The sequence below is a fragment of the Ciconia boyciana genome, chromosome 6 (assembly GCF_034638445.1).
Source record: "Ciconia boyciana chromosome 6, ASM3463844v1, whole genome shotgun sequence".
In the NCBI taxonomy this organism is placed as follows: Eukaryota; Metazoa; Chordata; class Aves; order Ciconiiformes; family Ciconiidae; genus Ciconia; species Ciconia boyciana.
In genome coordinates this window covers 32206790-32232311 of record NC_132939.1, presented here as the reverse complement: position 1 = coordinate 32232311, position 25522 = coordinate 32206790, and the positions used below count along the sequence as shown (strand labels likewise).

Genomic DNA, 25522 nt, shown 5'->3' with positions numbered 1-25522 from the left:
ATTTTCTTAGTAATGCTGTCACCCACAGATTTAAAGAAAAAAAAAAAAAAGACTGTAGCTGAAAGCTGTCTAACAATTTCCTAATGGAGTGGTGTTAAGAAAAAAACCAAGAGTATTTTAGCAGTACAGACCTTTGGCGATTTTGGGAGGTGAAAGTAAGTTTATCAGTGATGCCAAATCCAGAAGGTGACTATATGCAGAACAGGGCTGAGACATATTGATGGGGCTCCGAGAGCCTTGTAGTATTTGTGCACTGGTTCCAGCAGTCCTTTTCCTGTTAAGTTAATCCGATGCTTATGACTATTTACGGTTGTTTAACCTGCAAAGGGCTAATTTTAGCTGCTTTATGATGTATAAGAGGCATGCCACATATTAATCTCGTTCTTTTTTCTCATCTTTACAACAAAATGAGGGAAGTATTTGACTGAGTCTTACCTAATTCCTCAAAACAAATCTTTCAACAGAATGTTCCTGGACAAAAAGGGAATTTTTTTCCCCCTAAAACTTCTCCCTTGGCTATTTAGCATTCACCCTTGCCTTGTTTGTCATCAGTCCTCGATTTGATATGGTGTCTTTCGGCTGCTAATATGAATAGACAATGGAGAAAACCTCTCCCTTGTTCTACATCTGTTCTTTTCTTTACCTGTGGAGAAGTGTTAAGATCTATCTCTTGATCTAAGATCTAAGATCTATCTGTTTCATGAAGATTTAAAAAAAATGAATGAGACTCTTTTTCTGTAGGGAAATGGCATTTTCACTTTCTGCTTTTAGCTCAGTGTCATGCTGCTGTAATGATTACTCACTGTTAGCCCCGCAGGCTGCTCTGGTGAAAGTGTGTTTGCAGAACTTTTTAGTGCATATTAAAGAAGCTGCTTGAGACCATGTTTCAGGTTTGGTTTGTTGTTTTGGTTTGGGTCCGTCCCGTCCCCCCCCAAGATACCGCACGCTTCATCCACGAGAGTTTTCAGTGTTTGAAACTGTAGATTCTAGCAAACAAAATGCACTGCTTCTATAAAGTGAATGATCTCTATAATGGATGGCACGTGTTATGTCACAGTGTTAAGGAAATCGATTCCACCAGATGCTCAGCTGTCTCCTAGCCTCCAGCTGCTGCTTCCCTTGTGCTTCACACCCAAGTTGCTTGGAAAGTATTTGTGGTAATAAGGAAGGTGGACTTTGGTGTATTTTAGGCATCTTGAACTAAAAAAAGACTTTGATATTTCTTCCTGGGCTGTATTGCTTTAGAATTTTTTGGTCCGAGTCCATTTTTAAATTGGATGGTAACATTAAAAGAAAAACAATAGTAACAATCAAAAAGTTGATGAATTTCTTTTTGATCTACTACAGAATTTCTTATGACACATCTTCCTATGGGATAATCCTTTTTCTAACATGGTTCCTCTGTATCCTAAAAATAAACCACAAAAGTGGTTACTGTCTTCAGGGTTGTGTATGTGCAGTTTCCTTGTGGAGCTTAGAGCGTTCAAAAAAGTTTTCTGCAAAATAAAATAGCTCTTTTTTTTTTTTGCTTTTATCATAAACATTATTCTGTTCTAAAGCTTCTTACTGACATTGAAGTTCTCTTGTGAAGTGATGTGTTTGACTCCAACTTTTCTGATATCCAATAAGCTATTAGTTTAATACAAAGGTGTCTTAAAAAAAAAAAAAATCGGTGTCCTGATTCTCTGGTACTGTTGTTCTCATTGGTGGTCATGAGGAGTGGTGCAGTAAATAGGTGAATCCCTGAAGATATGTGGTTTATTACTAAATTCAGTGATGACTTTAATAATAATACTGTATAGGCAGTCTTTTTGCAAGGAAATTCAGTTCAGTAGTACCAGTGTTATAACTTGGTCTTTTCAAGGAGTCATTATGCACAGTAAAATTCACAGCACAGTGGAAAAATGAAAAGTGGCAGTTGCTTGTTCCGGTGTAAATGGCATAATAAAAAATTATGATCCATGCCAGAACTTTTAATTGATCTTTTTATACATAAGTGTTAGTAATTATCCTGAAATACTACCAAAATGAAGGTGAATATGAATGAAATTACTAAGATTTTTATTTAAATGCATGGATTTATTTCTCATACCCTTCTCCCTGAAACAACACTTCTGTAGAAGGGTGAATTTAAAGATGCTTACTGGATTTATGGGATTCTCCTTTTACTTAAATATCTAAAGTAGATAATATATTAACATGTATTCATAACCCCATAACATATAACATAACCCCAAAGCTGTGGGGTTTTTATATATATATATTTATTTGAGAGATTCTTAAATTGGCTTTGTGCGTATTATTTTATATTTGGTAAAATCTGCCACCTTTTCCCCCTTGGCGATATATTATTCATTACTTTTTGTGGAGTTTTTGCCAATACTATACTGTACTGAAACTGTTGTAAAACTTGCTGCACAGTGATGTTTGTCTAAGTCCTTTCTGGCTAAAATAATCTTTTAGGTGTCCAGTGAGCTATGTAGGATTTCTACCTGCATGTAGATAGTTGATCTATCATATATGTGTGCAGAAAGATGGGAAATGACAAGAATAATGTATAGAGAAGAACTTTTTTCACTGCTATTACTGTGCCACGTTCCTTTAACAAACCAGAATTTACAAGTACGTCTGCTCAGATTGGAAGTTGTAGTCAACTAAAATGAGGTTCTGTAATAGAAGTTTTTGACAGTCTTCTTGATAGATGGTGTTGCTATCCCAGCTTTTAATGCTGCAGATGTATTTTTCATAATACCTTTCATGATGAGTTATCCTTAAAATGGTTTATCTTTGTTTAAAATATTGATATGTTTGGCAGTTCACAACACTGGATAGGCATGCAAACATTTCACTCTCTTGGAGTTTAAAACTAAGATTCCTCCAGCTCAAAAAGTAGAGTGTATTAGAAGTTTTGATTACTTCAAAGAGTTAACTTTCTTGATTAAACTGATTTTATGGGTTTGAAATTCACAGGCTGAAAATAACTATACTCTAACACATCTACCTAATTTTCTCTTCTGCTGTACTAATCACTTGTGGAGCTTCACAATTAAACTGAACGTGTCTCACTTTCAGGTTCCCGTTGCCACTCTTGTTCTGATGCATATGGATTTTTTCAGAGTAGCTCATATTGCATGGAAAAGCCTTGGAAGGCAGCTACAGACAGGGTGAAGTATTTTATGCTGGCATGGAAGTAATGCCATATCTGCTAAATAAATACCCACCCAGCTCATTTAGCATTTTTTGCTGTGTGATAGCTATGCCGGCTAGAACAGAGTGAGTACCCTGGTTAAGTTCGCTGCTTTGGATGCAGTTCTGCCCTGTTCGCTGTGTTATCGTGTCAGTCTCGTTTTTTCTTTACCATGGCTTTCAGCATTTGTCTTTGAAACACTCTGCTTGTTTCTCTGCTTTTTGTGCTTCATCTCTTGCTGCTGCTGAGTCCTTCTGCAGGGTGTAGAGTTACTCACCCCAATATGTACTCACTGTTTGATTGATTTCAGCTGCCCACTTGGAGCATCAGCTGTCTGAGCTGATCCGTGATGACTTTTCTGAAAGGGATTGTTCTGTGCTATGCTTCTGTGCACGTTTTGAAAATCAGTAAGCTAATGAATGGTATGCTCTGTATTTCAGGTGTAGGTTGTATAGTTTTTGTTTTGTGCTCAGATTTTTTTTTAGTGAAGTTAATTCTTCTGTTGATGTAAACTGTTGGTGATTTTGGCATCAGTTAAAACAAACATTTATGCTGCTGGAGTTAAAAGCAATTTCTGTTCCTGCCTTGCTGTGCTAAACTTGAGCATTGTTCTAAAAATATGGATTGTCTTTTTTTGAACATTAAAAATCCTGCAGTTATCTGTATATAACTGCTTGTTGAAAAAGAGGATCCTGTTGATTTTGGAATCCTTGCTCAGCACAGTAATTTGGTCTTCAAACGGTGATATGGTCTTCAGCACAGTAATTTGGTCTTCAAACAATCTTCAACAGTAGTTGATGTCTGAAAATGACCTTTTGGGGTCCCATCTGGAACCAGGAGTTCTGCATCCATCTAGACAGCAGTGGCATAACATGGGTAAATGGACCTGCACTTGGAGCTTAGATACCTAAGGCACGTAAGCGTGTACTGTCAGGAAAGAGGAGGGGAAGGAGCCACGTGCGGTCCTTCCTCAGCTAGAGTACGCATTTAGCCTGAGCATCATCACTTCGTGCTGCTGCTGTGATTAACAGAACTATGGCCTGCACAAACATACACCTGTACGTACGCAGTCTACGGTCTGGGTAGACCTGGGTAGACCTACCCACGTCTTAGCCAGGACGGTAGTAAATCTAGCAAACTGTTAAAAGCTTGAAAATGCATCTCGAGTATACACCTTTTTGGTGTTTTTCTTTCCTGGGTTACCTTGCATATCGTTTAACATCAGGGGAAAAAGACCAGACTTGAGTAGAAATGTCTATACCAAATGTCTGAAGTGCTTAGGAGGAGAAAGAGCCTGTGAAGTGTTCTCTGAGCTAACGTCATTGTGCAGGCCTTTTTTTGTGGGAATTTCTGTATTTTTTTAGGGTTTTCTTCACAATTCACTTGGCTGGTATCTGTTACAATTTTCTTTCACTGTCAGTGAATCTGCTCGTTCCTGTCCAAGACTGTATCAGATAAAAATATTTCCAAATTACCAATTTGATGCAGGAATTCTGTATGATCTGGGTTGTCGAGTCTTTGAGAACGTCCAAAAGAGTGTAGAGCAGAGTTGGGACTGAGTTTTCTAAATAGGGCTGTTACTGCTCTTAATGTCTCTGGAGGAGACCCATTATGAATATTTTTACATGCCTCAAATCACTCCATTTTTGTGTGTCTCAAGTTTCAGGGTCCTCAGAGTGGTGGTTTGTTGAAGTTTCTGGTTTTGAACTGGTATTCTAGTAGATGAGTGTCTTGGAAATTTCCTGGGAACCCTGTGGAGCCATCAGTGTCTGCTCCACATTCCCTCCGGGTTGATGGGAGGCGTTTGCCCCATCTCCTCCTCTCCTCAGGACTTTACTTTTGCAGGGTAGGAGCTGTCGTAACTTCTCTGACACCTCACAGGATGATAGTGTAGTTGCGCAACACTGGCTGAAACATCCATCTAACTCTGTTGCCTTTCTAGCTGGTCTGAATTTTTTGCTTCAGGACTGCTGGATTAATGAGTCTGGTTTTAATTCAGAAGGATGACTTCAAGTTTACAGAGGCTCATTGACTCTTCTTTTGTAGTTTGAAGAAATTTCCTTTCCCTCAGGTGAATCAGAGGAAATTTTACCTTCTCGCTATCTCCCAAGGATTTCTCTCGTATCTTTTTGATATGCTCTAAGCCTACTTGAATCCTACATTTCTGCCCCGGTGTAGCCAAGTTATGCAACTATTGCTTTATTAATACAGCACTAGAAAATCTGTTGCTTGATCTCCTTACAGCATGTGAGACATTAATGTTCTTGGAAAAATATCTTTATTTGATCATCATAGGTAATAACCCTTCTAATATCTCATGAAGAGAAATTAAATGACATTCCTAGATGAGATTTGTCTGCCACAGGAAATCAGTTTGTTTTGTCATTCAGCAGTGACTTCAGTCTCCATTTCTAAGGTTTAACTTTTTGGAGAAGACCCTCCTTATCTATTCTGCTAGCAAAGTAAATCAGTCAGGCTGTTTAATATCTGTGAATTAAAAAAAACATACTGTTTTTTTCTGATCACTGAGGAAATTACTAGAGTCAATAAAAATTGATGAGTTGTTCCAGCTTTTACATTTTTTACAGAAGAGCAAAAATTGTTGCTGATTTTTATATAGCAAATTCAATGCTAATATTTGACTAACAAGTGTGGCTGAACTTCATGGCTTTTTCTAGCTTTTTGTTGCATTAGGCAATGGACAGCACTCTTCAAATTAGTATGACAGTATTCCAGCAAATTAAGAAAACTCAGGAGTCACCTGGGAGTTGTGGCTAAAGTGACTCTCCTAATCTGATACAGAAGTCCTTTGGGGTTTTACTAAATACTTTTTTCCTGGACAAAAATCTGTTTATACCCTCAAGGTTTATACCCTTGAGTTGTATGCTCTGTTATTCATTTCATGATCTCTTTAGAGCTGTCTTGGTTTCTTGATCACTTAACGGGATAAAGTAAGATTCACTGAGGTTAGCACTGTTTCAATTTTCAATCCAACTCCAGTGGTTTGGGGAAGCTATATGGTGCGGTTCAGAGTTTAAATAGCTTAACCCTTTTTTGCCGATGGTTGTTGTACTGAGAAGTAGGTAGTAGTGATTAAACTCTTATATCGCTTTTCTTTTTGAAAACAGTCTTTATCATAAATGTTTTGCTGAAGAAAAAAATTAAATGGTCAGAGTAAAGAGATCATGTTTGAAATGTGATTAAATGAAAAATCCTATCCCTTTCCAAGTGATAGGGGAGGTAGTAAAATATTTACGTGTAATGTGGAACTGTACTGACTGTAAGTGGAAAGGGAGGATAGTATCTTCCATGATTCAGCGATAGGCAGAAACCATTTCATTGCTTGGTGTCATTTTCTTGGTATACTGATTTCTAAGAGTTTTGAGGACCACCTTAGTTCTTCAAAAATAATTGCTTTGTAAGATCGTGCCTTTGGGGAGCTTGGGTCAGTAGTAGTAATTTGAAAGAATATTAAGGTTACTGAGTAACAGTTTAATAGATTGAGTTAAATCTTTAATAGTCAGTGAGCTTTGCTTAATTTACGCTGTGTGCTTTCATATGCGTGTAATTGCCTGGACCACGAAACTGGTGTCAAGTTAAACACTAGCTTCCCTCCATCCTTCACTTAATATGCCTTTTGAAATCTGGCTGTGCTACCAAAAAAAAAAATTCAAATTGTAGCTTTTAAAAGGTATCTGCCTTATCTAGCAGATCTAACAGGGTTTCCCTAACTCTGCCTAATTTGTAGTTTTTATCAAAATTTGAGAGAAATGCTGACAATAAATAAGTATATATGTGTCAGTGGTCAAAGAGTATGTCTGACTTTACAGCTGAGGTAGTGTTTGTAATCTTATGAGCCCCAGAGGTGGAGAATGTCTGATGCTTTCCATCATTCAGTTCTGGGTCCAGTGACACAACATCTTGGCCAAAAGATTAACCTCACAGTTGAAAAATATTTATAAACGTATTTATAAACGTATTCGTAAACCTTGCTCTCAGCACCTCTGCTATCACTCACACCTGAGTCACTATCCTTTTCCTCAAACATCTCCTTGAAAAATAATTTGTGTCGTAGAGAATGTGAAGTGTGAGTGATTTGCAATCTTGGTGAATTTAGCAAAATGGCTGTACCCCAGAGTTCATACATTTTGATTGGGATTCATGTCAGATGTTGTTCTGCCACAATGACACAAGGTTTTTGTTTTCGCTGTGATCTCCAGGAAGAGAGGGGGGAAAAAAGCGAACTATAGTAGTTTCATGAAGGGTCAGGAGAAACTTCCCTTTGATAATGTCAAGCTGTCACTAAATGCTGCTTTCAAGGGCCTGAAGAATAAACTCTTGTAGATACAAAATGCTTTAAAAATTCTGACAACTTTTCATGTTTGTCATCATCAGCCTAGATGGAGCTCTGAAGTACATTGTTAATGTTAGTGAACTTTGACTTTGCTGCAATTTTATGTATTATGTAAAGTGAGACTTTAGCCTTCTATTAATAGTTGTCTCTTATTCTTGTGTTTCAAGGTTATATTTGTCATTAGCATTTTTCTGTCTGAGCTCCAGTTGCTAAAGTATCTTAAGAGTCACAATTAGGGATGCTGTCTTACCTTTTTCATCATTTAAATATGCTTTCTGTGGCATACTTTATCTACGGTGTGCGACGTTATACTAAAAGTTGACTGAAGCTGTACCTAAAGTGAAGTCGTTGAGTGACAGCATGAAATGCATAAGTTTCAAGTATGTTGTAACCTTACTAAAATCCTGAATAGGTTGGGTAATGGTACATGCTGCGAATGTTAAAGACAATAGCTTTTCCCCCCTCACTGATGAATTACCAGTTTGTAATTGTTTGAATTATTGCCAGTTTGTAAAGCATGTGCTAGGTACTAGGTTTAGTAGTTAAAACTTGGTAGGCAGTACAAATGACTTACCACTGCATTTTTGACAAGGTTAGTAACATTGCTTTTTACAATGAAGTTTATTTGAGAGTCCCCACTGTAAGTGCTTGGTTGCAGTCCCTTAAGTGTTTCAGCTGTCTTCAGATATGATCCAGCAAGTTCCAAGGATGAACCTCAGGGGTTTGGGGGTTTTTTTTGTGTGTAAGTTTAAAAAAAAAAAATGTATGTGCTGTTCTTTGAACCTAGACTATAGTTGTTTATAATCTGAATTAGGAGCTTAAAAAAAAAGTTTGCATTTACCTAGAGAGACTCTCGAGCATTGAAACAGTATATTCACAGATACAGTCTCCACATACTCTCTTTGATTCCTACTGTTGACCATACTATTAACCTGATTTCCGCTCTGCAGGAAAATTGAGCAACTTTCCTCATGTGTAGAGACTCAAATATATTTATTAATAATTCTGTAATGAAAAACTTTCTGAAATTTGCTTTAGAGATACTAAACTTAAAACTGAAGACTTCTAATTCCAAAAAAGGGTACCCCTCAACCCTTTTAAACTCTCAAAATGATTCTGGGTTGGCTAAAGCGAATATTTGAGTCTACAGTTGATGCTTAAAACCATAAATTCCTGTCTCCATCCATAAACTGTTGATAAATACATATATCCAAATAAATCTCCTTGACACTTCATCTCAGTTCTTGCAAAACAGACTGTTGCTTTGCTTTGTATTTTGTTCATTAGATTTCTGTTTTCTTGGATATCAGTTATCAGGATAACTTCACCAAAACTTTTGCAAGCGGCGACACAGAGGATGGGAGGAGAGGTCTTGGATTGTCCCTCTTTCTTCTGTGTAGTATCCTGTAAGAGAATAGTTTTGCCCCCTTTTAGCCATGCTAAGGTTTTCTGGCGTTTTCCAGCTGTAGGCTCCACAGAAATTGCACGAAGAGATTCCTTGGGAACCTCTTAGAGGACACCTGGATTTGGGAATTTAATGGTCTCATGGAACAGCTGATTTGAGCAGCTATCCTCCTTGTAGAGGAATCAAATTTTACTTCAGCTTCATGCTTCAGTATCTCCATCAGCAGTTTAAAATGTTTACCTACATCTCGGGGGAATGTGATGCTTAGAGCAATACTGTACTGCATTCATTTGAATCTACATTGGAGAAAATATATATATCTACAGAACTTATAGGAGGATTTGCAGTGGGATTTTTTCCCCTTTTGTTCTTGCTTCTTCAGAGATATTTAGTTACCATAACAACACAAGGTAATTGTTAAATGCATGCTGAGGGCTTTTCTTTTTTTGTCTTTTTTTTTCTTTTAGTTTCTTTTGCTGCTTATGTTTTAAAGTGTATTATATGTAGAATAAAACCTCCTCAGTCACTCAGGAGTGACTGAGTGATAATATGATATGATAATATGATAATTCTGTTAATGGCTTTTATTCTGAAAGTAAAATATTGAATTGATAAACATGGTGAAATATTTAGGAATGGCACCTTGCTTTTTATACTTTGAAGCTAACTTGTGGTGTAGTGCTTATTAATGTGTAAATCTGGATTGAGGCTAAAAAAGGAGGTACAAAATGTCATGTCTGTTGTCAGTCTTTCAAAAAAGTCAAGTCTTAAACCATCTGAGATATTACTAGGGCTTACACAAGCGTGGCGTTGTGATATACTGCAACTTGAATACTTATCTCCCTGATTGCTTTTCAGCCAGTACTGAAAACTGCCAGTCCGAAATACCTACCCCCAAAAAAGTGATAAAACGGACTTCTTAATTTATTCTGTTTTCTGGTGCATGCTTTCTGTCTGTGCTTTTTAGTGTGTTAGGGTAGAAACTGCAAATAATTGTCTTTAACAACAGTAAGCATATTGTTGCTGATGAGGAAATGCTTGTGTTTATATGCTGATCTCTGTCTTTGGCAGTGGTTTGCGAAGGTGAGGGGAACACAACTGATTACCAGACTTAACAGTAGTTAGAGCAATCCACCACGTAGCTGAACGGAGCAGAACGTGACGGTAGGAAATACATCTGTTCTTCTTTGTGTGACTTGGTAGTGGGTAGAGTGCTGCATTGGCTTAACTTCAAACTTCCAGAAAGGACATAGCTATTGAGAATTCAAGCCAAAATGCTAAGTTTTGAAAGAAAGCAAACGTTGCACTTCCATTTCTGCCGGGTGCTGAAGCTGAGGAGCTGACATTTCAGCAGCAGAGTGATGTCTTCATAGAGATGATGAATACAGGCTGAGTCATGTAATCTTCAGCTTCAAAAATTAAAATTAATCTGCTGTACATAAAGTTTTTCATTGCTGCCAGCCCACTCTGAAAACTTAGTTATGCCATATTTGTCAGTGTAATTGCAACAGTTTTGGCTGGCTTTTCTGTTTTTGTTTGGGTTTTGTTTTTCTTTTTATAAAAGAGAAAAGTGTACATAGTTTTTCTAGCAACTTGCCAACAAATTGTGTCTAAAGAGCCACAATGTCACTTTTTCTCTGAGTTACTATGCCAGTTCCTTATGAACTTGAGGCTTTTCCTCTTAGCAAGCTTGATGGATAGCTAATTCCAGCTCATCAAAGTCCAAATGAACATTTTCTCTTTGTGGGTCAGTTACAGTCACTCTGAGGTTAAACAGTAATGTTCTTTTTTTTTTTTTTTCCTTTTCATTCTAGGATTTTTTTTTTTAGTATTTTAAGCAAATACATTTTATTCAAAATTCATATTTTGCTACAGGTCAGTAATATAAGGTGGAGTCAAGTTTTAGGGTGTTTGATTTTTGCCTGAAATAAAGTACACCCATGTCTTTAAATGACTGGATAATCAATTTGGGAAAAGGAAAACCTGTTTCTCTGAGCCCTATTCTTTGAGATATAATACCTATTGGTCACCTGTTTCTGAAGTGGATTATGTAGTATCTTTGTACATCAGGATTTGTTAGAGGAACAGTTAGGGCATGATATTGGATGTATGGAATACTCTTGAAATCTGGGTGGTTGAAGGAAGTGAGGGAAGATAATTCAGTGGTTTGAGATTTGGAATCTCCAGTGTAGGAAGTTGCTTGTTGTGTTTCTGTCATGGTTTTTAAGAACAAAACAAATATGGAAAAAAAACAATCTGGAGGAAATGCTAGCAATAATGATCAAGCTACAAGCTTGCTTTTTAATTCTTTTAGCTCTGTTGGCATTTTGGTTTGTTTCTTATTTCACGTACTACAGTGATTCTGTTTTTGTCTCAAGTTATTTAGATGTCTCCAGTTACTGATGGTTCCATGTGGTGATGGTACACTGTGTGAATTTCCTGACACTGCCTGGGCAATGTTGCCAAATTTGTGCTTGCTAGCCTCTGCCTGCTTCCACCTCCTGTATACTGTTTTGTTTTGCCCTGAAGCTCAGTCAGGACTTTCCTATTTAGAATCACAGAATCATTTAGGTTGGAAAAGACCTTTAAGATCATTGAGTCCAACCGTAAACCTAACACTGCTAAGTCCCACTAAACCATGTTCCTAAGTGCCACATCTACATGTCTTTTAAATACCTCCAGGGATGGTCTCTCTGTTTCCTGTGGGGTCCCATCCACTAGTTCCCTGAGTAAGCTGCTGTCACCTCTTCCAAAGTCCAGGATCCTGTGCTCTGCTGCTCTTCTTCCTCACTCCTCTCAGCTCTTAACCACCTGTGTTGTGGTCACTGCAGCCAAGGCTGCCATTGAGCATCACATGCCCAGCCAGGTCTTCCCAGTTTGTGAACAGCAGATCCAGCTGTACATTAACCCTGGTTGGCCCATCCAGTACCTGCATCAAAAGCTTATACCTGTTGCTCTGTAATTTTGCCATCAAGTTTGAAATAAAAACATTCTTCCACTGTGTTAGATACTAAAATGAATCCCAGTTGTTTAAAAGAAAATGTGATTTTTTTATACAAAAGTGAATATTAATTGGTGTATTCTGTAGCCGTTTGCTTTTCTGTGTAAAATAGAAATTGGGGACACCTCTTGGATGGTGGTAAAATACCATAAAGGGAATTTCTTTGCACATATCACCAGTATTTTATGAGGCAGAAGCAGAGGCAGATTATCTGGAATCAATACAAGCTTTAGAATCAACAAATTATTTTTCATGCTTGCTAAATAATCATGTGGGAGACATTCATTGCGAACAAGCTGGTAATATTTTTCTCCACACGATTCTGAAAGGAAATTTCTGCGGTAACAGTGACATTTGCCAATTTGGTCTTAAATTACTTCTTCCACTCTGCTAAAATGTAGTTTGTCCCAATAGGGATTACACAGTTACTCTATAGAGAATCTTTATATAGAGAGGTGAGTGTTAGCCGTGCAGGCCCTTTAAGTCATGTTTTTCTGTTGTTCTGGTGGGTTCCTTATTTTTTTTATCTCTGTACTTTTAATGGAAAGGATTTGAAGAGGAAAATAATTAAATACAAAATTTAGCTTTAAAACTTGATTATTTTACCTCTTCAGTTTACTGCAGACTTTACGCAAGAATCGTGTGTAATCTGTGGTTCACGTTTTCAACTCAATGTTTTAAGGGAGGCTGGAGAGATCAATAAATGACTTGCTGCCAAGAAGCGTTAGCATCATACTAATGCAGTTTATTTGGTGGTTCTTGCCTAAGTGGAAATGCTGAGGTATAAATAAATAACCTAATAGTTTCTGTGGGATTGAAACCTATATAGGTTAAATATCCTTATCGCATGATACCTTCGTCTTTCAATTGAAGCTTGCCCATAATGAAAGATCCTCTTTCTATGATGCGTTAACGTTAAATATTAATTATCTTGTTTCTGATCAGTTTTGAACAGTTTTTTATTTCATAAATATTTATACTGGAGATAAAGTTAAAAAATATTTGCTAGCTATGAGACTAAATAAAAAGCACTAGAGAAAATGTGACTTGAAAGCGATGGATATTTTTCCCAAGCAATGATTATTAAATCAAGATGTTGGGCATCACATCTCAAGGCTGGTAGGGGAGGAACTGTGAAATGCTGTAGTACCCCCCATTTAACCTATATATCACCTGTTGGAGGCAAATGTGTGGCAGAAGTGAGCCTGAGTTGAGAGACAGCTTTTGGGCTGCAGTTCTCTTGCCTCTTAACCACTGACAAACCTCCTTTCTCTTCTTATGCAGTTGCCTGTATTTTCTTCAGGTCTTCTATCTGGTCTCACCTTCTGACACCACCACCTACGATCTGGTGGTATTCTAGTTGTACAGGAAGACATATTTGTTGCCAGTGGTCTCATCCATCGTGTCTCCTTTTTCTTTTTAAAATGTAAGTTTTTCATACAGCTGAGTAACAAATGGAGTTTTGGCTATTTTTAATCTTCCTAGGCAGACAGAAATTTCCTTGTTACTATCTTTAAGGGGGAAATCCAGACCTGTAGTTCTTGGTGTTTTTTCTTAATCCTAACCCACTTGCCCAGGTGGGGCAGTAATCATTTTGTATGATGGCCACTGTCTTTTAAGAGCAACTGTAATTAATGTAAAGTGTTTTTTCTGTGTGACATAGGTCAGCTGTCTTGTAGATTTGAAGTATGGAGCTTGTCTGGCTTGCCTCCATAAAACAAGCTCAAGGTTGTTTGTGGGTTTTGGGTGGGTTGGTTGGTTTTTTGTATACAGTATCTGACTCATCACATGGAGACTTTTTTTTTTCCCTGTATTTGAGAAAAGATGAGAGTTTTCCCATTGTAAATTTAGATCCTTTTCTTAGTATTTAACATAAGGCAAACCTTGAAATTGTATAATCTTTTTTATCTTAAAGTTAGACTTTTCCTTACAGAACTAATTAAGTACATTTTTTTAAAAAAGTACTTTCTCTTATTGGCTGCTTTTATGGTCTGTTAGTTACTTAAAGACTATTCAGCTTTAATTTGAAATGGATAAGAACAATTCTCTTGGAAGACTGATACTGTCTTAGTTACTCGCATCCTACATAAACAAGTTACTGAGTGAAGTTTTTGACAACCACATTATATATCATATTCAGAAAAATTTGAAAAGGTATTTTCTGCTTTTTCCCATCCTTCCCTCCCACCCTGACTTGCTAAGTCTTGGTCTGCTTGCTGAAGGCAAGATTCACATGCTAGGGAAAATGTCATGAATTGCTGGTACATTTGGGGGATTTTGTGTTCTGCTGTGTCATCTCGTGTTTCTTGACAACTTCAGCTTTTAGCAGATGCTGTACACAAAGGCTTGATGTTGGTACTGAATTATTCCCCACTACAGAAATATGAACACTGTTACTGCATGCTAAGATGCAGGCTGTAGAAAATAATAAAATGAACAAAAAGTAATGTTGCATGCTGACATTTTAACCAGACACCCAAATCTCTAGATATAAGATGAAATCCTTAGAAGCGAAGTCCGGACATCAGCACACCACAAGGTTGATTAATATCAACTTCTGTCAAATAGCGTATCTCTCAAGCAGCTTGCTGTAGACTCTAATCTCAATTTTATTTTTAGCAAACCATTAGTCTCTCACAGGGGAGTGTGGGAGTAATTGTCAAAGCTGGTGAAGGACTGCTATTAAATCGAATTGCTGTAGCAGGTGTTGGGTGGGATCTCCTTTGCTCTTATCAGTTAGCAACTAGTGGCTTCACATTTTAAAGACATGTGAAAAGCAGCCCTGTCATGCAAAGATTTCCTAGCCTTCCTTTTGGTGTTGTTAGATTGGGTCTTTTGACAAGTATTCCTTTTGAAGTCTCTGTTCTTTGTCAACGTACAAGAATTTGTACTATGTAAATCCTTTCCCTAGTCTTTTGGTTCATTTTTTGAGGGGATCTTTTGTAAGGGACTGCATTTAGCCTGGGTTTGCTAAGTAAATGAGGCTTTTGTGACCAGCCTTGCCCATCCATCAATTCCTTTTCTTTTACCGCTCCTCCCTTACTCCAAGAGTTAAAAAAAAATAATCCACCAACGTTTTGGGTGATAACTGGCTGCTGATTTCCATCGGTGACAGAGGTGTAAAGCACTCAGGATAGAGTAAGTTGTGAAAACTGGTGGTTAAGTAGAGGAGACAAGTCCAAACATTCACTGGGAAACAGATAGGTAAAACCTAGACCATACCTATCCTAGGTGGCCACAGATGCTGCTGCCCCTCGCTTTCCCAAGCAACGTGCATCTGCAGGCTTAGCTATAGCTGTAGTGCTTCATGGTATGGAAAGGATATACCTTTGTATGAACTGGGGAGAGCAGGGCGCTAGGACTGTACAAATAAATGGGGCCTGTTGGTCTCAGCAACCATGGGTAACATGAGTCAGGGCTGCAGGGAGGGAGGTGACAGGTTAGTTTCTTTCCATCCTGCACAGTCTATTCATACCAGTGCTTGCTTTGTCCATCTTTTTCAGTCCACTTTGCTCTTCTGAAGCTGGTGGTGTTTGAGGAGTTTGTTCCTTCAATTATCTTGAAAGTTGGAGTGTAAAGCTTTGTTAAAACAAAACAAAGCTGTGGTTGCATAGAAACTCCTCAGGTATCTTTGATTTATCATCACTGGAGTCCAATTAAAAAAAAGACAAGCATAAAAACCACTGAGTTTAACCAAGGCAAGATAGGAGAGGAAAAGATTGTACAAAGCAGGACGCAGGCTCCTTGCTTTACATATACCTACTCCTAGTCCTGCTGTTCACCCAAACCAGTCCTCCTTTTGTAAGTACTGCAATCACGACCAATTATATTTGACAGGTGGCTTCTGTAACACTATTGATTCCTTTATTCCTACCTCTCTGAGAAGCTTGTTACACACACGTGAGTATTCAGGAAGCTTATGGCAGCACAAGACAACAACTCAAAATCAACACGGTTCCCAGCGGGGAACTCTTAATCAAGCACTAAGTTGAGAAGTCTTCTGCGGAGTGATGATCCAGCTCTGTTTGGTGATGGGATCAGAGCTAATTAGGATTAATGCTCTCCTCCAGATCATAACTGCCTCAACTTCTGTAAATGAGAAGTAGCTCTTAAAGCACCATAAACATTTGTTAAATAATTGGCTTGTGGAGCCAGCTCCAGGACCTTGCAAATTACGAAATTTTGTAAGTTTTCAGTTTGTAAAGAATCATAGAAACAGAATTTAGTTTTGAAAAATCTGGAAGTGTAGGTAATGTTAGTACTTTTTTTTTTTCTGTCTGGTTGTCAGAGCTATGGGTATCGGATAAAAATGTGGTTGATAAAGCTGTTGCTGTGTTGTAAACTTGGATATTAATTGGATGGCCAGCACAAGTTCTGTGCATTACTGACAACATTCATGTGTGAAATCTGAGTAGGATTTTAACAGTGCACAGGACTTGTGCTTCAATCTCCTGAATCTCTGTAGCAAATTCTCTCTCTGGTTACTAAACCAGGGCAAATAATATACTTCTGCAAAAGGCAGATAAAAATTTTACTTTCGTGCTGCTGTTCTCCAGTTTCAGTGGGGTTTTCCCCTCTTACTGTAAGTTCTTCATCCACGTAGCCATAAATGTTTGAAGTACCACTGCCTTTTAAGATCTTTCTTGTCTCCTGCCACTGAAATAGTGGATTCACCATGATGAAAACATAGTACAGGAGTACTAAAAATTACACCTAAAAAAGAAGGTGGCATGATATGTGGGAGGATTAATGCCCATATTGCTGTAATAAGATTTTTATATAATTTTTTAGTTCTAAGGACACATTAAGGTTGAAAATACACATTTCATTGGGATTTTTTTCTGAAATAAATTACAGGTTGGTTTTGAACCTTGTCGGGTTTGTCAAATAATGTGAGTAATTAGGCAGAGATATTAATATTGACAGTGTTTGCTTATCTATTGCAATATATCAAAATACCCAGTTTCACAGTGTGAGAGATACCCAATTCTTGAGGTTTCTTTAGATGGTTTAGTAAAAGGTTACTGGACAAACAAGTGTGTTCTTTTCTGTTTTAATTTCTAGTGCATTCCAGTGCCTTATTAAGTAGAATAAAACAATCTTATAATTTGGAAGTATTGGAGGAGGAGGAGGTTACACTTGCAACTCATTGCTCCGTCTTTCAAATACATGGTTGTCATGTTTCTATTTTGGTTTTTTACTTGACAAGTGAATCAGAGTTGTTCTCTTGTCTTTGTGGAAAGCTTTGATACATTTCGGTGTGCATCCTTAGGATGGAGCATGCAAAGAAAACCAGTTGCTGTGCAGCTCATCAGAGCCACCAACTAAAGTTTCTGTCTCTACTTCACAAGAAACTCTGTAGTATTCTCAATTTATTAATGCAGTGTGCACACTCGTATATGCCAATTGCATTTCTAGGGCTTGATCGTTTTGCTTTTTCTACTGAGGATTACAACTAAATCCATAAAATATATTTTATAGATATAGAAATCAACTTTGGCCCTTGATTTTGGAGAAAAAAGAAATAACACTGTGAAAATAAATGTATGTACTTACATTGAATATACCTGCATGTTTGTTTCTTAGATGGAAGATGAACTTGTGAATCGTTTCATGCTAGACTTTTGTCAGTCTGGTGTTAATGGTTGACTGTGCCTTAACTTCTTCCTCTGTAAAGTAAAAAGATACAGAAGGGACCCCTATCTTGAAGAGAAATCCATACGCTAGGAAGTCTATTTTTATTTTGGCTAATGACTTCATCGGAGAGAGAAGCAATGCATAGCATGCCACATACCACAGTACTGTGTTCTCTGGCCAAAAACGTAGCCTGTTGATAACGGGAGCTCCTTAGTGATGAACATTATTTTTCCATTTGCTTAAAGAATTTAATACCTATCTGTTGCACTTCTGTGGCACAGCCTGGTGTACTGCTTGGTTTGGTTGTGTGCAAGGTGGTTATTTCAAGTAATTATTTGACTTAAGCCATATTTGTTATATTAAAAAAATAACTTAAAACCATTTTTTTAACAGTAGAAGACCTGTCATCCTCATTCTATCCCACATTTATATTTTAAAGGTTTAACAAGTTAGAAGATGAATTACGTTAATTCATGTTCTACCTATAAGGCTTGTCTATGCAGAGGAGTAGAGTGAGTATGGGTTGAAAACAAATCAGTCCACTTTTTTAAAGCCAAGTGCTTATGAGCCTGAAGTTTGATTTGGACTTCTTAACCTGTTAGTTCCTAGACACTTGTCATGACGATCTGCTCTCAAAAAAGGACATTCCTAGTTGTTGGCAGTGTGTGATAAAAGAGGTTGTTCATCAAAGGATCATTAAGTCATAATGCAATTATAAGTATAACCAGAACGAAGAAAAAAAGAACCTTTCTATCTTTTCCTCCTCTTGCCCAAATCAAGGCTTTTAAAGCCACTTATAGGAACTCTGCATTTTTTGTGGTGTCCCTCAGTTTTGCAGTCATAACCTTTTTACCTGACAGCACCAGGAGCATTTGAAAAAGACTTAAACAATTTCTCAAAGCTTCTAAGAGTGCAGAGGAGTCTCTTCAAGAGTTTCCACTGTATGTGAACTGATTTTAACTGCAAAATATTGTATTACTCTACTGTCTGCTTACTTATATTCTGGTTTGAATAGTGATATGGATAATAATAAATTACTTACATTGCGAGTTCATGCATAAAAATACTGTGTTTTTTACTAAAGTGCTGTTTTCTCCCCCACTCTTGTTGCCAACATGTTTCATTTTGCGCAAGTATTTCAAGAAAACTGGTAATTCTCTGTATGCACCAAGGGCTTCTCTCTGCTCATTTTTCTCTGCTGATTAGCTATTGATCATTAGCTGCAGGAATTATGTGCTAATACGGCCTCTCTGCTGGAAGTTGGGCTGTTGATCTAAAATAATATTTGTTAGGATCAATACCCTAGAAATACAGCACTTTACTGCTGCCACTTCTCACTATCAGTCAGCATCTGTTCAGACTACTCACCAGATTGTTACACCACTATATATTACTAGCAACTCAAAAAACAACATAGTAATTTGTTATCCACTGATTCTGTTTCTCACAAATGTGGGTGTAATTTTTTGGCCTGTCTATATAGGAATTCCTACATAGGAATGATGATAAAGGTGTATTTTTATGGTATTTTAAGTACATACTTTTTAGCTGCTGTGCTGATACATAACTATTTCAGTTAAATATTTTCTTATTTATTAATATTTTAAATAATTTTCTATTTAGGAACTTAACTTTTCATTCTAGATTTGAAAACTGGAAGCTAATCTTTCTAGATGTACTCACACTCCTTCAATTAGTTCTCATCATTGTTTCTGTTTCTCAAACTTTTACTTAATATGTGCACTGTGGGTTGCCTTCCGTCTTTGTAAAGTTCAGTTTTAGGTCTCTGGTCTGTATTCTTGATGCTTTTGTTTTCTTCTGTGGATATATCTTAAGGGAGCTCTGACCACTTGCTTGAGGACACATGTGAGGTAGGTGTGGATGCGTTACTGTGGATGTGAGTTGGGTTCTGCAGGTATCGCTAGCGCTGCGGGTTACTGTACTGCAGCAGAAGATGTATCAAAATGAAAATAGTGTCCAAACAATGGAAATAAATTGAACTTTTGAATTATTGTGCTTTAAAATAAACATTCTTTTTCAAAGTTACTTTGATCCCTTCTACAAATTCTTTAGTCAGATAGGATTGCCTTAATTTACTTTGAGTATGTAATTTAGATGAAAACACAGTGCTAAGTAAGAACTGAAGAATTAAAATATTCTTATATACCTCAGTTGTTTTTTTTAATCTGTACTAGGAACATGAATAGTTTTCACAAAGATTTCAGATGTAACCGAGCTCAATAAAACTTAATTCTCACAGGAGCAATAATCATCATATTCAGTCTATGAAATGTAATGAACTGGAAAATTTTAGCATCGTGTAACTGAGATTATTACATATATTCAAGAGGATGCTCTTCCATGATTCCCAGATGCTGTAATCTCTCAGTGATCATTTGCAGGAGCAGTGGAAGGAGATCCATTGACTTTATTTTCACATGTATTAGCACTAATGCAGCATCCCAATTTCTTTCCATGTGACTTGTATCCAGCTTATCTTCTGCTCTTTTTTCTCTCACTGCACTGTCTTCCTTTGTTCACATTCCACATATACTTACAACTAAAATATTTTCTCATTCCATACTTGGAACTGAGGACTTTTCTCCTTGAAGTTAAGTAAAATAGAGTTAATGGGGGTTGATGCAATGACTTTGTAAGAGTGGGAAGTTATGAAATCAGTTCTAAAACAGTGTGGTTTGAAAAATGGCAAGATCAGTCTGGTCCCGGTGCACTGTTTGCACAGTTTATTTATAATATGTCAACATCACAAACTGATTTAAAAAAAAAAAAAAATCAGTTATACGGTACTGTGACATAGTAGCAGTGCACCGCTCTGTAACATGTCCTATCATATGCAGATTTTTCAATTTAACATAGGTACTTTTGGTGATGTTGCTTGGTATATAATGTACTTCTCACCTTGAAATCAAAGCTTTTCTGTTTTAGAAAGGAAGCTTTGTGGTAGCTTCACTATTATCTGTGATAAATAAATGGATGGGTTAAATAACATTAAGGAAAAAGAGCTATTATGTTTCTGTCTTCCCCGGCCACATCCTTTTTTGTTCTCTGTTTATTTTCGTATTATCCAGATCCTCTCAGACTGTTAAAATAATCTTGTACATTTCCACTCCTCTGGTTTTGATTTACCTGTTCCCATTATCTCACATGGCTTTGCAAAACGGTGTTCTGTTTGGGAGCTGTGGATGGAGGGTGCCACTCACACTAGCTAATGTTAGCCTAGTGATTGTGATTTTGTAGACTTTGTCTATAATCAGTGAGGAGAGAGCCAAAGTCTCCTTTAGGGGCAATTCAGAGAAGACCTGACTTAGATGCTCATGTTTTAGATTCAATACGGTAAAGACAGACAAGGTTTTCAGGGAAAGAGCCTTTTGTTAGAGCAGTTGCTGTGATAGGAAAAGTCCTCAAACTAGCTTTTAAAATACGCTGTTAAATATAGTCCTCTTACTGTGATTGCATACATTTGCAAATTGCCAAAACATGAAAATGCTTATTTTTTGTGATTTGACAGACAGTCTTGCGAATAGGTGGCATCTGAGCAATAGGTCTTAAATGATTATTTTAAAGTCAACTTAGTTCTGAAAGTAATTTAGTTTCCAGAAGCTGCATTAGTCTATACCTCACCAAACCTGCTGTTGGCATCCTATCCTAATACGCTCCTTACCTTGGTGGTTTTTTTTCCTTCCTCAGTTTATTGGTTGCTCTGACCTAATGACCTTTTTTTTTAAGCCATTTCAGTAGAGTAGCATGTGGATTTTGGGAGATAAATGCGCAAGACAGAAGTAGTAGCCAAATTTTTAATTCAAACTTATAGCCAATGCAAGTGTAACATCTTTAAGGGCTTTACTCTGCTTTTCATCTGAGATGATATGAATAGCATCTATTCCTTTTAAGATAGTTTCTCATATTAATAAAACTTGATAGTTTAATAAATCTTGCATAAGAACATAAAAACAGCTGTTCTGAATCAAACAACTGCTAGATCTCTTTGTATGGAAGAGAAAGCTGGGATCAAGCAAATAGTTACACATCTCGTGGTACGTTTTCCTAGTTTCTAGAAGTCTGACTGAAGAACTTCCTCAACTGCATGTTGAACTATTTGCACTTGAAGCCCTTTATGAGATTTGTCTTCTATGAACTTATCTGACCACTTTTTCAGTTCTCTAAATTTTGGCATCCGTAAGTCATGGTTATGAGATTCATAGTGGCATTATGCGTACTTGTTGGTTGCTTTATAGAAATGTTGTGTTTCTAGGGTAACAGAACTGCTTGTAATATTTCAGTAGACACACCATGACTTTGTAGCACATGACTTCCCCCCCCCCCCCCCTTCCAGAATTTCTAAGGTTCTATTTGCTTTTTGGTGTCCAGGAGCATTGAACTAAGGTTTTCAGAGATCTGTCTGCAATATCTGCAAATGTTTTCTTAAGTCACAAAAAGTTGATTAAGACTTACCATTCCATATGTATAGTTATGGAATGTCTTTTTCTCCTCTGTGTATTTATCAACATTGAAGAAGCAATAATAAAGTGATATATGCAATTCAGTCATTATCAATATATACCTCTGCCACTCTTTGCATTCTGGCTGTTGTTGAATTTCTTTGCTGTCGAATCTTTATTAGCAGCTCAAATAACCATACATCATCAGCAGACTTTGGTCTCTTACTGTCTTCCAGATCATACACAACAGTGTTGAACTGCATGTTCCCCAGTGTTGGTAACCTCTCTCCTCTGTGGAAGTGATCATGTGAAAGTCCTCTCCCTTATATCCTGTCCTTACTAGTTTTTCATTCATGAGGACTTCCCCTTTCATCTTCTAATGGTCCCTTTTTTCTTTCACAGTCTTTAGCAAGTTATCTTCATAGAGGATTTAGGAAATCGGTCACATATGAAACAGATGTGTCTCATACTGGATGATTCCTTGAAAGAATTGTAATAGATCTGCAAGGCAGGACTTCTCTCCCCATTACATAATTCTGTTTTTATCTACTAATTTTGGCAAAATGAATTTTTGTATTTATTTTTCTTATGTTTAGTTTAATGATCACATAGGAGAGTTGCAGCAGTTTTTGACTAGTCAAGACCAGGCAATAGGAATGTCTTGTGAGAAATCTTACCCTATGTTATATCGCATTCTAAAGTAGTAATATTTTCAGTTGCTTTCTTGATGAATCTTATCTTTGCAGTATAAAGGAGTATGAACTATATGTGAACAGTTGAATTGTCTCAGGACTATGAATTCTTCTTAAACTACTTGTCATTCCTGTTAGCCTGTAAGAAAGGATGACTTTCAACTATTGGCCTATGAACCAAATGCAATAGGGCGAGTTGCCCTGAGCAGTTGTTGCATCTTTAATAAAGATTAAAATGAATTGGAAACATCTTGTCTGGCTGTAAAAATTCTCTGGTGATATTTTTACAGCAACAATTTACAAAGAACAGACACTTAATTATGTATGTGAAGAAGTCTAAAGACTCATAAATCTGTTTTGCTCCACTGCAGAATTTCTGCCTTCCAGTAATTGTATTTTTTTTGTTGTATTAAGAAAAAACAGATTCAACTTTACTCCCTCTTCTGAGGTAATGAACTACTCGAGTATCAGAAATCTAATGTGTGTAATTTCAGAGAGAGATTATTTATTCATTCCTCACAGTTTATAGGTTTGAAATTTATAACTAGAGTGATAGGTCATCCTCAGTGGAACTTACGGCAGATGAGCAGAAATTTATCTAAAAGCTTTACTTTGCAGAAAAACAAATATTTTCATTATAAAAGGTAGTATTTTGAAGCACTTCTGTGATCTTAGGAATCCATGCTCACCAAGCAGTTTTAAAACTGTGTTTTTATTTTGAGCCATCTCTCACTACTCAAAAACTAATTTTTTGGCTCACTGAATTTGGTAAATGATGACTGGATGGTTAGGATGAAGGACAAAGTAGAAAAAAAGAAAAAAGGATCTGTAGAACTAGCCATACAATGTTTTTCAGTGTAACAGCTCTTTGCTGCATGTGACCTACTCCGAATAGATTTGTCTGCTGTAATCTCATTGCTGTGCTTATGGTAGGCTTGAGAATTAGAGGAGGTTTAGTGAGAGTTACAACCCAAATTGAGCTGACAGGATCTGGTTTTTATTTATTTATTTATTCCTTTCCCCCCAAACCTCCTCCAAACACATACGTGCACATAAGTCAGCTTAGTTACAGTGGCATCTTTGTGTGAAATCCTAGAGACTTAAACTTACATAGGTGTTGAAGAGGATTTCCTTCAGTGAGAGGATAAATTATGTTTTGGGAGCTCTGGTTTCCCCATCTGCTTGGGTTTGTCGTCTGTTGGAAATCTCCCTTCTCAACAGGCCTGTGGAAATTCAGAAATTGCCCCGCTGTCAGCGAAGGGCTTTTGTTCAGTCTCATCTCATGGGAGACACCTCTCATGTTTCTGCTTAGATTCAAAGGATGTGGCTTGACACCCTGTGGCTTACTAGTGAAATAATTGTAACACAACAGAGTTCTTAAAAGGATGTAGAATTTGAATTTTAGAAGTCTGCTGGTGTGGTCGCTGTCTCTGTGCACTCACAAAGCACCGATTTAAGTGTGGTGTTACTCCCTTTGCCAGTATTGAAACCCCCTGTTCTGGGAGTAGGTTTTACCAAAGGATGCTTGTCAAAATAGACCCTACACTGCTACAGTCATAACCAAGGGGAAATTTTGCTTTGTGACGAAGACTTAGCAGTGCTAACGTCATACTGGTTACTGAATCAGCTACTGAAATTGTCATAAAAGACAAGCATTTTTCTTAAAGGTCGTCCCCAGAAAAAAACCTCTGTGTTCCAGTACAGAAAGATGACTTGCTTTCAACAGCGATGGTATCACCGAGCAAAGTTTCCTTAATGGAAGGAGGTATAAAATCATTTAGTCTTTAAAGGGTGAAATCAAGACCTAATTTATCTTGAAATGTAACAAGCAGATTGCGGAGCACAGGTACAATCCCTTTCTGATCAGAAATCCTACCAAGAAAATTATTTGCGATGCTTCACAATTACTAACATTTTTCAAGTAGTTTTCAGATATTGATCTGGCAAACAGGTAATATGTGATACTGATAAGATTCCCGTTTCAAAGTAATAGAAGAGTATATAAAAACCAAAGAAGAAAGAGTGCATGCTTAAGAAAATGCAGCCCTGCGAATTAAAGAAGGCACATTTGGCTTCAAGGTTCTGTTTTGTGTTACTAAAAACTCCTGAGAAATCCTAGCGGGGCCTTTGGCTTGTGAACAGGAGATACGGCTCTGGCTGGTGCAGTGGGAGTCATTTCAACTCTGAGCAGGGAGGTGCATTACCCTGCAGAGTCTGCTTTCTGTAGAGGCTCTGCAAGGACCTGGGGGTTGTGGTGGCAAGCGGAGCTGAGGAGGATTCTGCAGGTGTCACCGTACTCGGCGCAGGAACGAGCTGCAGCCTTTATGCCGATGGATGGTTCAAGCCGATTCCTGTGGTTTAAAGTTGGCTGTTAAGGCTTTTACAAAGTTGTGCATGGCTGGGGGAAGTCACCCCCCACCTGTGCACCTCAAGGGTGAGAACTGGTGCAAGAATGGCACTTCTCTTTTTCACAAAGGGTTAAGAAACATTGTTGCTGAACAGTTATCAACGTGATTTTATATAATGAACCATAATCAGAAATAGTATGCAAGGCTGATTAAGGCTGTTGATGCAGTGAAACAGGAATACACCCACACATGTACTTTCTCTAGGTAATTTGCTTTTGAAGGTTTAGTGTTGGAATCTAAATGACTTCAAATCTGTTCTCATTTTATAAAATGTTTTGCATGCATGTAAACCAGGAACAGATGTAGATATTTCCTTTTACTGACCATAGCCGGAAAAAAAAAATCACATAGAGCGAAAAGGCTTTTGCATCGTACTTC

At 37.4% G+C, this 25522-nt stretch overlaps 1 protein-coding gene across 13 annotated transcripts in view; it reads left to right on the top strand.

Moving 5' to 3' along the window:
* SIPA1L1 (signal induced proliferation associated 1 like 1) overlaps positions 1-25522 on the top strand; it is a 224970-nt gene that overhangs the window by 110916 nt on the left and 88532 nt on the right. For 3 of the 13 annotated variants that reach the window (XM_072864223.1, XM_072864220.1, XM_072864224.1), the window contains one exon: positions 10018-10110. The exons of the other annotated variants lie outside the window; for them this stretch is intronic. The gene's annotated coding sequence lies outside the window, so the exon portion shown is untranslated. The remainder of the gene's footprint in view (positions 1-10017; positions 10111-25522) is intronic. 13 annotated transcript variants of the gene reach the window in all.